The 11,635-nt window shown below is 38.8% G+C and overlaps 1 non-coding gene across 1 annotated transcript; it reads left to right on the top strand.

The window, feature by feature from the left end:
* The first annotated feature begins 786 nt into the window (after positions 1-786).
* On the top strand, positions 787-858 carry trnaq-cug (transfer RNA glutamine (anticodon CUG)). Its single transcript has one exon. It is a non-coding gene; the product is annotated as a tRNA-Gln (tRNA).
* Positions 859-11,635: the final 10,777 nt, after the last annotated feature.

Genomic DNA, 11,635 nt, shown 5'->3' with positions numbered 1-11,635 from the left:
GAAAACACACTTCAGTTCTTGTGGTCAGATCGACCAACACCAACCACTGTTCCCATATCCTGGATGACCGATGCAAACGTTCAGCTCCATTTTAGTGTTTCCTCTGTCTAGCTGTGTGTGCAGGTTGTGTTTAAGGCGGAATAGCTGTGTGTGCAGGTTGTGTTTAAGGCGGAATAGCTGTGTGTGCAGGTTGTGTGGAGGAACAGGCTGTAACAGGCCCGTCAGCCTTTGACCCGGTCGTTTTGGTACAAATGGCGAGGGAAGCGGTTACGGTAAGAGATGAGCAACGGTCTGGTCCTGCCTGCTGGGGGAGAAAATAACACTTCACACACCTCACTGCATCCCTGCCACCTCATCTGTGTGTGTGTGTGTGTGTGACCTAATGTGTTTTATTACACTATGTTTTATGAGCTTGTGTGTGGGCATGTGGCAGTTCAGCCCCAAACACACATCAGCCTGGACTCAGCAGTAGGACTGAACCTTCATTTCATGCGTTTAATTTCTTTCTTTCTTTGTTTCTTTCTTGTGTAAAACTCAGTTTAGTCAGAAGGTGTAGTAGATCCACTGTCCAGCAGGTGGCAGTGAATATATTGTTCTTTCCTCACGTTTATTTCCTTGTTACTGGAGCTGATTTACTGTCCAGAGAGCATCTGCCGGTCGGATTTCACACTGTAAATTGGTGAAAAGATTGATTCACATTGTGCAGGACAAAAACGACAAAAACATATACTTATTTATGAGTAGAGTTATAATTAAAGACCCTGCTTTTTGTTGGAACGGTCACATGGTTCCATGGTGTAATGGTTAGCACTCTGGACTCTGAATCCAGCGATCCGAGTTCAAATCTCGGTGGAACCTGATGTTTTTCCTTGCGTCTGTGTTTTGTTCAAGATCAATCCAACAACAATGAAAAGACTGTGAAAGGAAACGACTCGACCGGAGTAAGATAAAACGAACTCTTATTAACTGGGTGAGGTAATAGGACACAGCAGGGAACAAAAGAACAATGGAAAAAAGAAACAAAAAAAAAACGGAATATAATGTACATAATACAGACAATAACAGCACTACAAACAAAAGCAATAGAAGTAGGCCATAAACACTTGGGGTTGCATATCGTTGCTGTCGGGTTAAAACTTTGTATATGCAAAATGTCAACTTTTCAAGAGCTAAGAAAAGTAGCCTTGTTTTTAGCTAGTTTATTCAACAGAAAGGGCAACAGCGATAGGAAGCCGTCAAAATCTACTGAAAGAGTGGTAAGTAGGCCTATGGGAGAGTATGGTTTGTCACCTCTAAATATTTACTTAAGTGTATCTGGTGTTGTAATATAACAATAGTTAATATAAATAGCCATTAATACAATTGTCAATATAATTATTAGGCTATCATCATCATGCCCTGCTGGAACACCCCCCTGATTTAGCTGTGTAGAAAATGGTTTAGCCCGGTGTAGTTGAAATGGCCTTTCGGCGGGAGAATCGACTCCGTCACATCAGTAGAAAATGAAAGACCAGTAAGAGAGGGACACATGAAATCAAACTGACAGTGGTGGCATCATGCCTCCTCCAAATAAGCCTGGTTTTCAGAAGAGAAAACAAGGAAAGGAACTAGAGGAAAAAGAAAAAAGGAGAGACTCGGACTAACATGCTAGTTTTTCGCCATTAAAAGTGAGTTGACAGTCCATGCTAAGCTAGGTGTCCTACTTTTCATAGACTATACAGCTACAGGTAGCAAATGTTGGCTTTCTGTTGTTTCAGCTGAAGTGTTGCTGCTGAAAGGACTTCATTCCCAGTAAGCTGAATTTTCCCAGCAGATTCACATAAAGCAATGACCTGATGAACACGTCAACAGCAGCGGAGGAGGTGAGCTCAGTGTGATGGGAGTTTAGTTTGAACCCTATAGGCTAAATGTTAAAAATAAGATTTTCTTAAGAGATTAAATAAATCTCTGCAGCAACATGGTGTAACATGATTTGTTGACCTCTTCATATTAACAACTATTCATTAAATTGTGCTAGATAAACACCTATCACTAAAATAATTAAATTGTGATATATGGCTTGTAGTAGCTTATAATGATAATAATAATAATTATGATGATAATACAACTTGATTTGTGTAGCACTTTGCAAAACAGTTGTTACAAAGTGCTTTACAAAACACAAATAAATAAAATACATTGATAAAACAATAGAATAGTAATAGCACAATAAGAATTAATTGACAAAATGAGAATTAGAGGACATACAAGAAGAAAAGGAATAAAAACAACAACAAACACAAGGAGTGTTTTAAAAGTTGACACTGAGTTTGACAAAGGTCCTGATGCTGCTAAACTACTTTCCATAATATTGATGAGAGAAATCACATACTGTGCAGGGCTCTGACAAAATACTTGTCCTCTCTGTGATTTTCTGCATTTTGTACATTTGTCACATTTAATTTGATCAGTATGTTGTCATGGGGCCCAGAATTAAAAACGGCTGCACTGTTATTTACAGTATTGATTGCTTAATTAAAGGTAAGTACAATTTTCAGTTTAATTGTGCCTACGCACTTCTCAGTAGGTGAAAAGATATGGTGGAAGGATACATTTCTAATCTCTTAATCCATCATTTGGTTTGTTGTTGTCCCCTGTATTCAATTTAGTGTATTTTTTGGGTCTGTAAACAACCTTATAACTATTCAGGCTCCAGCTCCTACAACAACAGGTGTGGAGTGCAGAATATTGACGAGGAGCAGCCAGTGGTAAGACCAAAAAACAATGATATGCCTCCCACGGTGACTTTGATAGAGCTAAACAAATATAAACATTGGTATTGCTGTTGAAAGATGGAGGAACCTGAGACAGGCCAAAGGAATGAGAGCTGATAGAGTTAAATGTTTTTCTCCTAGACAGGTAAGTACAATCTACTTTATCTAGGCTAACACTAGATAGACTATTACTATCTGGGAAAGTAGTCTAGCCCTGCTAACTAGATCTAATAACTCATTTCCATTACTGCTGTGCCAGGCTGTACAGGGCTGAACCTGATAAAGGCAAAGCCCAGTTGCTTTGTAATGTGTTTCCGTTATACACAGAGCTAACCAGGCTAATGTTATCTTTGTTGCTATGCTGCACCGCTGCAGTGGCAGGATGCTGCTAACATGATTAGCTGTTCACTGTTATGCTACCTGTGGCTAAGTTTATCAGATTTTTTGAGAAATTATGAATCAAGGACTTAGATTTGGTGTAGTTTTATGTTGTATTCTGTGTACAGAGAGCAGAGATTTAGTAAAGCGTATGTGCTAGCTAAAGTACTGTCAATGTGCTAGGTTTGGAAATGTACTGTAATGACTAATAGATCATACAGTGAGCTATTGTACTTAGTCACAAAAGTTAGTCTACACTATGTTTACTAGCTAGGAGAAAAAGACTGGGTTTAAAGTTTTTGTGACATCACCCTGAGTCACATTTTGTTTATTACTATGTTAATTTTACAATCCTCCTTCTTTCTTCCTTTATAGGGATCAACTGTCTTGCTCTCTAAGCCCTCATGCCCTATCAGATGGCTTGTGAAGGTAAGGTCTTTGGGCAGTATGAAGCTGTGCTGCTTAGTCTGGAGGAGATGGCTTCATTTGTTTCTTCTGACACACAAACAACTGCAAGAGGGCTGCTGGCCTGAATTCAAAAGGGCACACAGTGCTTGGGCTTCTTGTTGCCTCTGAAATCCTCAAGGAACTACAGTGCCTAAATCTGTCTCTACAGAAGAAACCTGGAATCCTTACAGACATGCTGACAGCAGTGGATTGTGTTAAGAAAACACTGAAGACGAAGAGGTCGGATCAAAGGTTTCATCAGATTTATGTGAAAGTCACTGGCATGATTACTGAGACAGGTGTTGAGGCAATCCAGATGCCTCACATTAGAAGACCACCAAAGCGCTTCACAGGGAATAGAGCTGTGTTCATTCCAGAATCCACTGAGGAACACCACAGGGTAGAAAACTGCAAAGTTCTGGATGCTGTTGATGTGCAGTTGAGAGCGTTTTGACCAGAGCGGCCTACACATTCTAGAGAGGTTAGAAAGGGTAATCCTCACTCGACACATGGAGGATGTTATTTATTATATGCCAGTACTGAGAACTGGATCTTACTTTACTTGAAAAGTAGCTGGCAATGTTCAAAATGCATTATGAGTGTGGCACCACTACTGAAGCAGCAAACATTTTCAAAATAGTAGAAGAGTTAAACTTTTTCTGGTTGTGCTTTCTTCCTCTGCTGAAGCAGAGAAGTTTCAGTGCTATAAGACTGAAGACATGGCTCACGATTACAACGGGGCGATTTGCATCCATCAAAACAGATCGGTAAATTTAGACCCTGCAAAATCTGGTCAGTTCTTTGTCTCTGCAAATGACTAAGGAAAATATGTTTGGGCCCTTCAGTTAGGAAGAGGGTTAAGAAAAGAAGTAGGGATGGTCAGTGATGAAAGAGGTCCATAAATCCTATACTTTTTTATTATACATTTTTTATTTTAATCTGTTTACTCTGCATACATCTATGTTGACGTGTCCTTGATGAATAATTGTCTTATCATAAGTAAAGTACTGTAAATAAATAATTCAGTGTTAAGAGTAATGTGATTGATTGAACATTTATTTAAACCTCGGAAACACATTGAGTGAAGACATCAACAACATCAGCAGCAGTAACAAAAGAAAACATTTGTTAAAAACATTTACAATCAAAAAGATTTAAGAAAGATTTAAGATAAAGTCCTGGAATTGCTGAAACGGCAACAGTGAGTCCATTTTGCAAGTGCAAGCAAAACGCAGTCTCTCCCAGTTCAGAATTGAATTTAGGAACCTGAAGTATGAGCCGGTCTTGAGAGCGGATATGCTGAGCACTAACATTCCAAACCAACAATGATGAGATATAAGATGGTAATTTATTAAGGATGGCTTTATAACCAAAACATAAAGGTTAAATAAAAAATATAAATGAATAAGTACCAGTGTTGGTTACATCTCACAGACAGAGAGGGCCAGCCAACCTTATCATAAAGAAGATGAATAAATAAGTTGAACTTTATTCAGTGATACAACATATATGGTTAGTCAAACTCTGGCTATAGTGTACATATAATTCACAGTGCTATTTCCACATACTGCTACACATTCTATCTGAGTGAAAGGTAAGTCTAAAAGAACCAGATAGAAGAACCTTAACCCTAACCAGATGACATGGTTAAATACTGGCAGAATTTTAACCTTTGAATCTGTACAAATGTGTTCTGAAACTAATTACTGTACAGAGGCTTTGCTTCGGCTCACCACCTCAGGTCATACTGGTGCTTCTTGACCTCAACAGTACATCAGCCTGCTGGTTACTTCATCCCAAAGTGACTTCTTTGCTGGAAGAGAACTTTGTTCTAATTTTGCCAGACATGCTTTCAATCGCTGATAGCAATTAGGCTCTCTTGGATCGTATATTTGCAGGTTTGTCATTCTTATTACTCATCTGTATACCTGTCTTCATTCACATGCCCAATCTAGTAATTGCCTTACGCCCATACAACCTTTCAGACTTGTATTGTGCTGCATCTCCAGTACACCATATTTTACAAAGCTTTTATTGAGAACATTCTGACATTCTGTTTGCTGGTTTGGAAACACAAATGTAGCCAAGAGAAACATGTTAAATAGGACAATCAATATTGCCAGCAAGATGCTGGGCATCAGACAGACAAGACATATTAAACAAAAGTACGTTCTCAAAGATAAGGTTCTGTGTGATCACCTGCATCAAGCACTGTACTCCAAGCTCCCATTCCTTCCCTCAGGACGACGACTGAGAGCTCCTGGTGTTAGGTGCAACAGGACAAGGAATTCCTTTGTTCCTACTGCTATTTCTCTTTTGAATGCACATTCATAATCTTTTCTGAAACCTTTTATCTTGTATCTATATGGTTAATGTAAACATACTGTAATCCTGCTATGATTTGTATTTTGTATTTTATAGGACTTGACTATACATACAGTTGTGCTCATAAGTTTACATACCCTGGCAGAATTTGTGATTCTTTGGCCATTTTTCAGAGAATATGAATGATAACACAAAAACTTTTTTTTCACTCATGGTTAGTGGTTGGGTGAAGCCATTTATTGTCAAACAACTGTGTTTACTCTTTTTAAATCATAATGACAACAGAAACTACCCAAATGACCTTGATCAAAAGTTTACATACCCCAGTTCTTAATACCGTGTATTGCCCCCTTTAACATCAATGACAGCTTGAAGTCTTTTGTGGTAGTTGTGGATGAGGCTCTTTATTTTCTCAGATGGTAAAGCTGCCCATTCTTCTTGGCAAAAAGCCTCCAGTTCCTGTAAATTCTTGGGCTGTCTTGCATGAACTGCACGTTTGAGATCTCCCCAGAGTGGCTCAATGATATTGAGGTCAGGAGACTGAGATGGCCACTCCAGAACCTTCACTTTATTCTGCTGTAGCCAATGACAGGTCGACTTGGCCTTGTGTTTTGGATCGTTGTCATGTTGGAACGTCCAAGTACGTCCCATGCGCAGCTTCCGGGCTGATGAGTAAATGTAAATTTTCCTCCAGTATTTTCTGATAACATGCTGCATTCATCTTGCCATCAATTCTGACCAAATTTCCTCTGCCTTTGTAGCTCACACATCCCCAAAACATCAGCGATCCACCTCTGTGTTTCACAGTAGGAATGGTGTACCTTTCATCATAGGCCTTGTTGACTCCTCTCCAAATGTAACATTTATGGTTGTGTCCAAAAAGTTCAATTTTGGTCTCATCACTCCACATGACTTTGTTCCAGAAGTTTTGAGGCTTGTCTCTGTGCTGTTTGGCGTATTGTAAGCGGGATGCTTTGTGGCATTTGCGTAGTAATGGCTTTCTTCTGGCGACTCGACCATGCAGCCCATTTTTCTTCAAGTGCCTCCTTATTGTGCATCTTGAAACAGCCACACCACCTTTTTTCAGAGAGTCCTGTATTTCAGCTGAAGTTATTTGTGGGGGTTTTCTTGCATCCCGAACAATTTTCCTGGCAGTTGTGGCTGAAATTTTTGTTGGTCTACCTGACCATGGTTTGGTTTCAACAGAATCCCTCATTTTCCACTTCTTAATTAGAGTTTGAACACTGCTGATTGGCATTCTCAATTCCTTGGATATCTTTTTATATCCCTTTCCTGTTTTATACAGTTCAATTACCTTTTCCCACAGATCCTTTGACAATTCTTTTGCTTTCCCCATGACTCAGAATCCAGAAACGTCAGTGCAGCACTGGATGAAAGATGCAAGGGTCTGTCAGGAGCCCAGAAACTCACTGACCTTTTATACACACACACTGATTACAAGCAAACAGATCACAGGTGAGGATGGTTACCTTTAGTAGCCATTCAAACCCGTTTGTGTCAACTTGTGTGCATGTTATCAGGCCAAAATCTCCAGGGTATGTAAACTTTTGATCAAGGTCATTTGGGTAGTTTCTGTTGTCATTATGATTTAAAAAGAGTAAACACAGTTGTTTGAGAATAAATGGCTTCACCCAACCACTAACCATGAGTGAAAAAAAAGTTTTTGTGTTATCATTCATATTCTCTGAAAAATGGCCAAAAAATCACAAATTCTGCCAGGGTATGTAAACTTATGAGCACAACTGTATATCGTTTGTTGTCTGCATTGTTTCTTAATCCCTGTCCCTGTATTTTTTAATATGCGCACTTATCCACAAGAAAAATAAGCGAACCTTTGTGATGCCACAAAGTTACGGAAGTCCAAACGGCTTGTTTAGAGGCTCAGTTTCCTAATATGGATTGCCTGGAATTAGTTGGCTACTGTGCGTTTTGATACTTTCACGATGTTTAGATAGCACATCCAACTCCTTTATAAGAGGCAAGGGAAATCCTGTTTTCCACAATATGGGACCTTTAAGTTTAATAGTTACTGTTGGCAGTAATCTAGGGGTTAAAGTAAATGTTATGGTAAACAGAAGCAGCCCAAGGGACAGAATCAGAATCACTTTTATTCGCCATTCGCCAGGTGCACAAGGAATTTGACCTGGATTATTGGTGCTGACACATTACATGAACCTCACACATAATGCACATAATGCAGACAGTGTGTGATTGTTGACTAAACAGAAACACACTCCAAATAGAGATTCAAAGCTACGGATTTGTTCCAATGTAGCAGGACAAGTAGGTTTGACAAATAGCAGAAGATACATACATAAATACAACTAGATTAATAAATAATCAGAATAGTTTCTTAAAATGTCCTTGTGCAATCAGCAGTCAGTCTGCAGTCCCAGGTGTGTGTTGTGTGTGGTGAGCAATAGTAGCCTGAGAGTGTTTTTCGGGAAAGTGGCCCAAGATCCAGGTTAGTTTGGGCAAGTCCAGTTGGTAGTCTGATGTCTTTTGTACCAGTTCTATTGGTAGCCTCCACACTTTAGTTTCCTACATGGTCTCTAGGAGGGCAGTTCTATGGTTTCTCCATATGAGGTGCTGGTTAGTTTATGTGTTGCTTCCATCTGGTGGAAGCACAGAGAATTGCACGTCAGGGGGAGGAAATTACTGAATCTGTTACATGTTCTTATGTGCTATGTAGGACATTGCATTTTATATGAGTCAGTTTTATAATGCCATAATAATAAATAATATTGTTTGACTGATGTCTAAGCAAAAATAGCACAAAATGTTATATTTAATATTTGCGTAATGATCAAATGATAAAGTCAATGGCCTTTATTAGTGTCAGTTTGAAAGATTTCTTTGTGCTTTGCAAGGGTGGACAAATTACTTCCACTCTCATTACTGTACTTCAGTAACTTTTTTGTGTACCTGTGTTTTCAGTCAATAATTTTACTTACGTACATTTTGACTAAAATATTGCACCTAAAATTAGATGAGAAATACGTGCCAAAGGTGACGTGACTACAAACTGTATACTATAATATCGCTGTGTCTGTAGGCTACAGTCAATCTTTTGAAACAGTGTTGCTTAGCGTTATCAGCTGTTACACATAATCATGAAATAAGTGGTAGTCATGTTCATTAGCCCACAAATGAGCAGCAGTTTTACCGTTTTCATTTTAGGATAGAGGTGATTTAGATATGGCCAACAATTATGTGCTTGGCTTGCTAACTTACTGGTATTGTTTTGTGAAACAAATTAGCACCATGTAGTTTAAAGATTTATTTTTTTAGGCATTTTATGCTTTATTGATAGAGACAGTGTGAGAGAGTAACAGGAGGGCATGGGAGAGAGAGAGGGGAGGACATGCAGCAAATGACTGCGGGCCGGACTCGAACCCGGGTCGCTGCGGGAAGGACTGAGCCCCACTGATACATGACATGTCTGTCTCACAATCTATTTATCTGCTACCTAGAGTCAAATAAGGTATCTTAGGAAGGTTCCTAGTTGGGTATCAAGGAAGTAGGAAACTACCTTCTGAATGAGACACAGCTTGGACTACCTTGCCTCTTTCACTTCACCCAGCCTGAGCTTGAGGAACTGTCCTCGGTGCTGAAGTGGTTCTGTGCTGTTGAAGTGGTTCACTATTTCCCCAAATGTCCGCTGCCAGCCAGATAACCAATTAATTAATTCTATGGGCCGTTCTCCTGGAACTTATCATTGTATTGATGTTATAAGCATTGTTGTCATACATCGCACAGACCTATCTCCACACTTTAGCACTATGCCATGCAGGAGAAAGGAACTTTGCTTTCTGCTACTGCTTTCAGTAGCAGTAGAGTGTAGCATTCCTCACCCTGTGAGTGAGTAAAATGGCTTGCAGCCTATAAACAGAATAGTGATTCAAAACAAGTGGAGCAAAATCTTGATACTGCAGACATGTCTGAGCACCATTTGTTGTTGAGGAAAAAGCAAACACCATCTCCCTTAGCCACTGAGTTCTGTATCTTGGTTGGCCTGAATTAGGTGGAAATCCTGCAGTTCCACTGCACTGTCTGGGATGGCAGGGGAGAGCAAGATTTCAAATGAAAAAAAGAATGATTTTTGGAAGAAGTCCATGATGGTCAGAAGTTGAAATGCATCCATTTGGCACTCAAGAGAGTTAACATTGGCGAAATAGAGATGAAGTAGGAAGAGATGGATCTTACACTCAGAGTGCAGGGGGGAAGGAGTTCCATTGGCCTGAGGCATGAGGAAGCTCAGAAATTTGGCATGTGCTGTGTCTGTTATATTCAAAAGTATACTGTATCTTAACTGATGGAAAAGCACTTATTCACACATAACATCAATATTAACACAAATGCAAACAAAACACAAGTGCTTTCAGAGTTTAATGTGTCATCCTTGACAGTTTATAGATGCATTATATGAAACAGATCAAAGTACAAAATTATGTTAAATTTGTATTACGTTCAGTTCAATTCCGAGTTTTGAAGCACACAACATAAACTTAGACAGAGTGTGCTAATTAGGGCTTCCATGAACAAGATCTTCCTTCATGGATTAAAAACTTCAAAATTACAATAAAAAGAAGAAGCAAATGTCCCATTGGAACTAATCTTGCTTTATTGGGCTCTGTTCTGCTAGAACGTAAATGTCAGAGGTTCATGGGAAGTATGAAAGGCTAATCAAACTGTCATCAGAATTGCTACTAATTTAAGTTGTTTCAAAAGGAGTGTGCGTGGTGCATGGTGTGCATGTGCAGAAAAAATGGTGACTTAGAAAAGCCCTGAACCAATTTCCATCTTTTTCACATCTCAGTTTTAGTTTGATACACAAGCGTTCCCGTGTGGACCAAATGTAACATAATAAAATAAATACATGAGCCTTAATAAAAAAATAACTAGAGAAATGGATGTATAAATGAAAAAGTGAATTGGTAAATAACTAGAGAAATAATATTTCCTTTTTACCTCTAAATAATAAAATAATACCCAATTTGCTATGAAATTTTATTTCTTGACAATTTTCACAGTAATATTATGTTTAAGTCAGCCTATACTCTGCGTCCCCACCATGGTGAAAAGTGTCATAAAAAATGAAAATGGGGATAAAGGGAAAAAGGGAGGAAATTCAATTGGTAGTCTGAAGTCTTTTGCAAATCTGTCATTTGCAAAAGTATCATTATGAAATTAAAATAGTTTATAACAAAAAGTCATTTGGAGATTAGACCTGTTAATATGAAATCAAAATGAAATTAGATAAAATCACATTGCAGCCAGTAGTAAAGAGTGTAAGGGTCAAAGTCACGCCCCATGACAATAGATGGAACAAGTTTTCCTATGTTCCTTGAATGATCTTGTAAGATAGAGGTGTTAAGAAAGTACTAGGTAAAGAAATAAGTTCAATAAGTGCTATGGTAAATCAACTGGATTAGACCCCAGTGTTTCCTGAATGTGTAAGAAATGAGCTCAGGTTGTCCAGTCCTATATTCTTGTAGTGCCAAGTGTATTAGTTCATCTACAGCCAACTTTTCTGTGCCAGCAAATGAGGAAACGAGGTGTTGAACACCTCCCATTGTTGGCCCATTGTTTCTCAGGTCACAGAAAATGGACAGAACTCAAGTGACTGGTCTGTTGTTTATTAAGTAGTCACATTTCAGTTTTTGTTTAGTTTGAGTCAGCAAAATCAGATTTTTTCTAGTTTTTGTAAG

This window comes from Centroberyx affinis, unplaced genomic scaffold, assembly GCF_046629955.1.
Source record: "Centroberyx affinis isolate AG114_WGS23_722 - 3 ecotype Tasmania unplaced genomic scaffold, CSIRO-AGI_Caff_v1 ptg001900l_1, whole genome shotgun sequence".
Taxonomy (NCBI): Eukaryota; Metazoa; Chordata; class Actinopteri; order Beryciformes; family Berycidae; genus Centroberyx; species Centroberyx affinis.
This window is presented reverse-complemented; position numbering and strand designations above follow the sequence as displayed.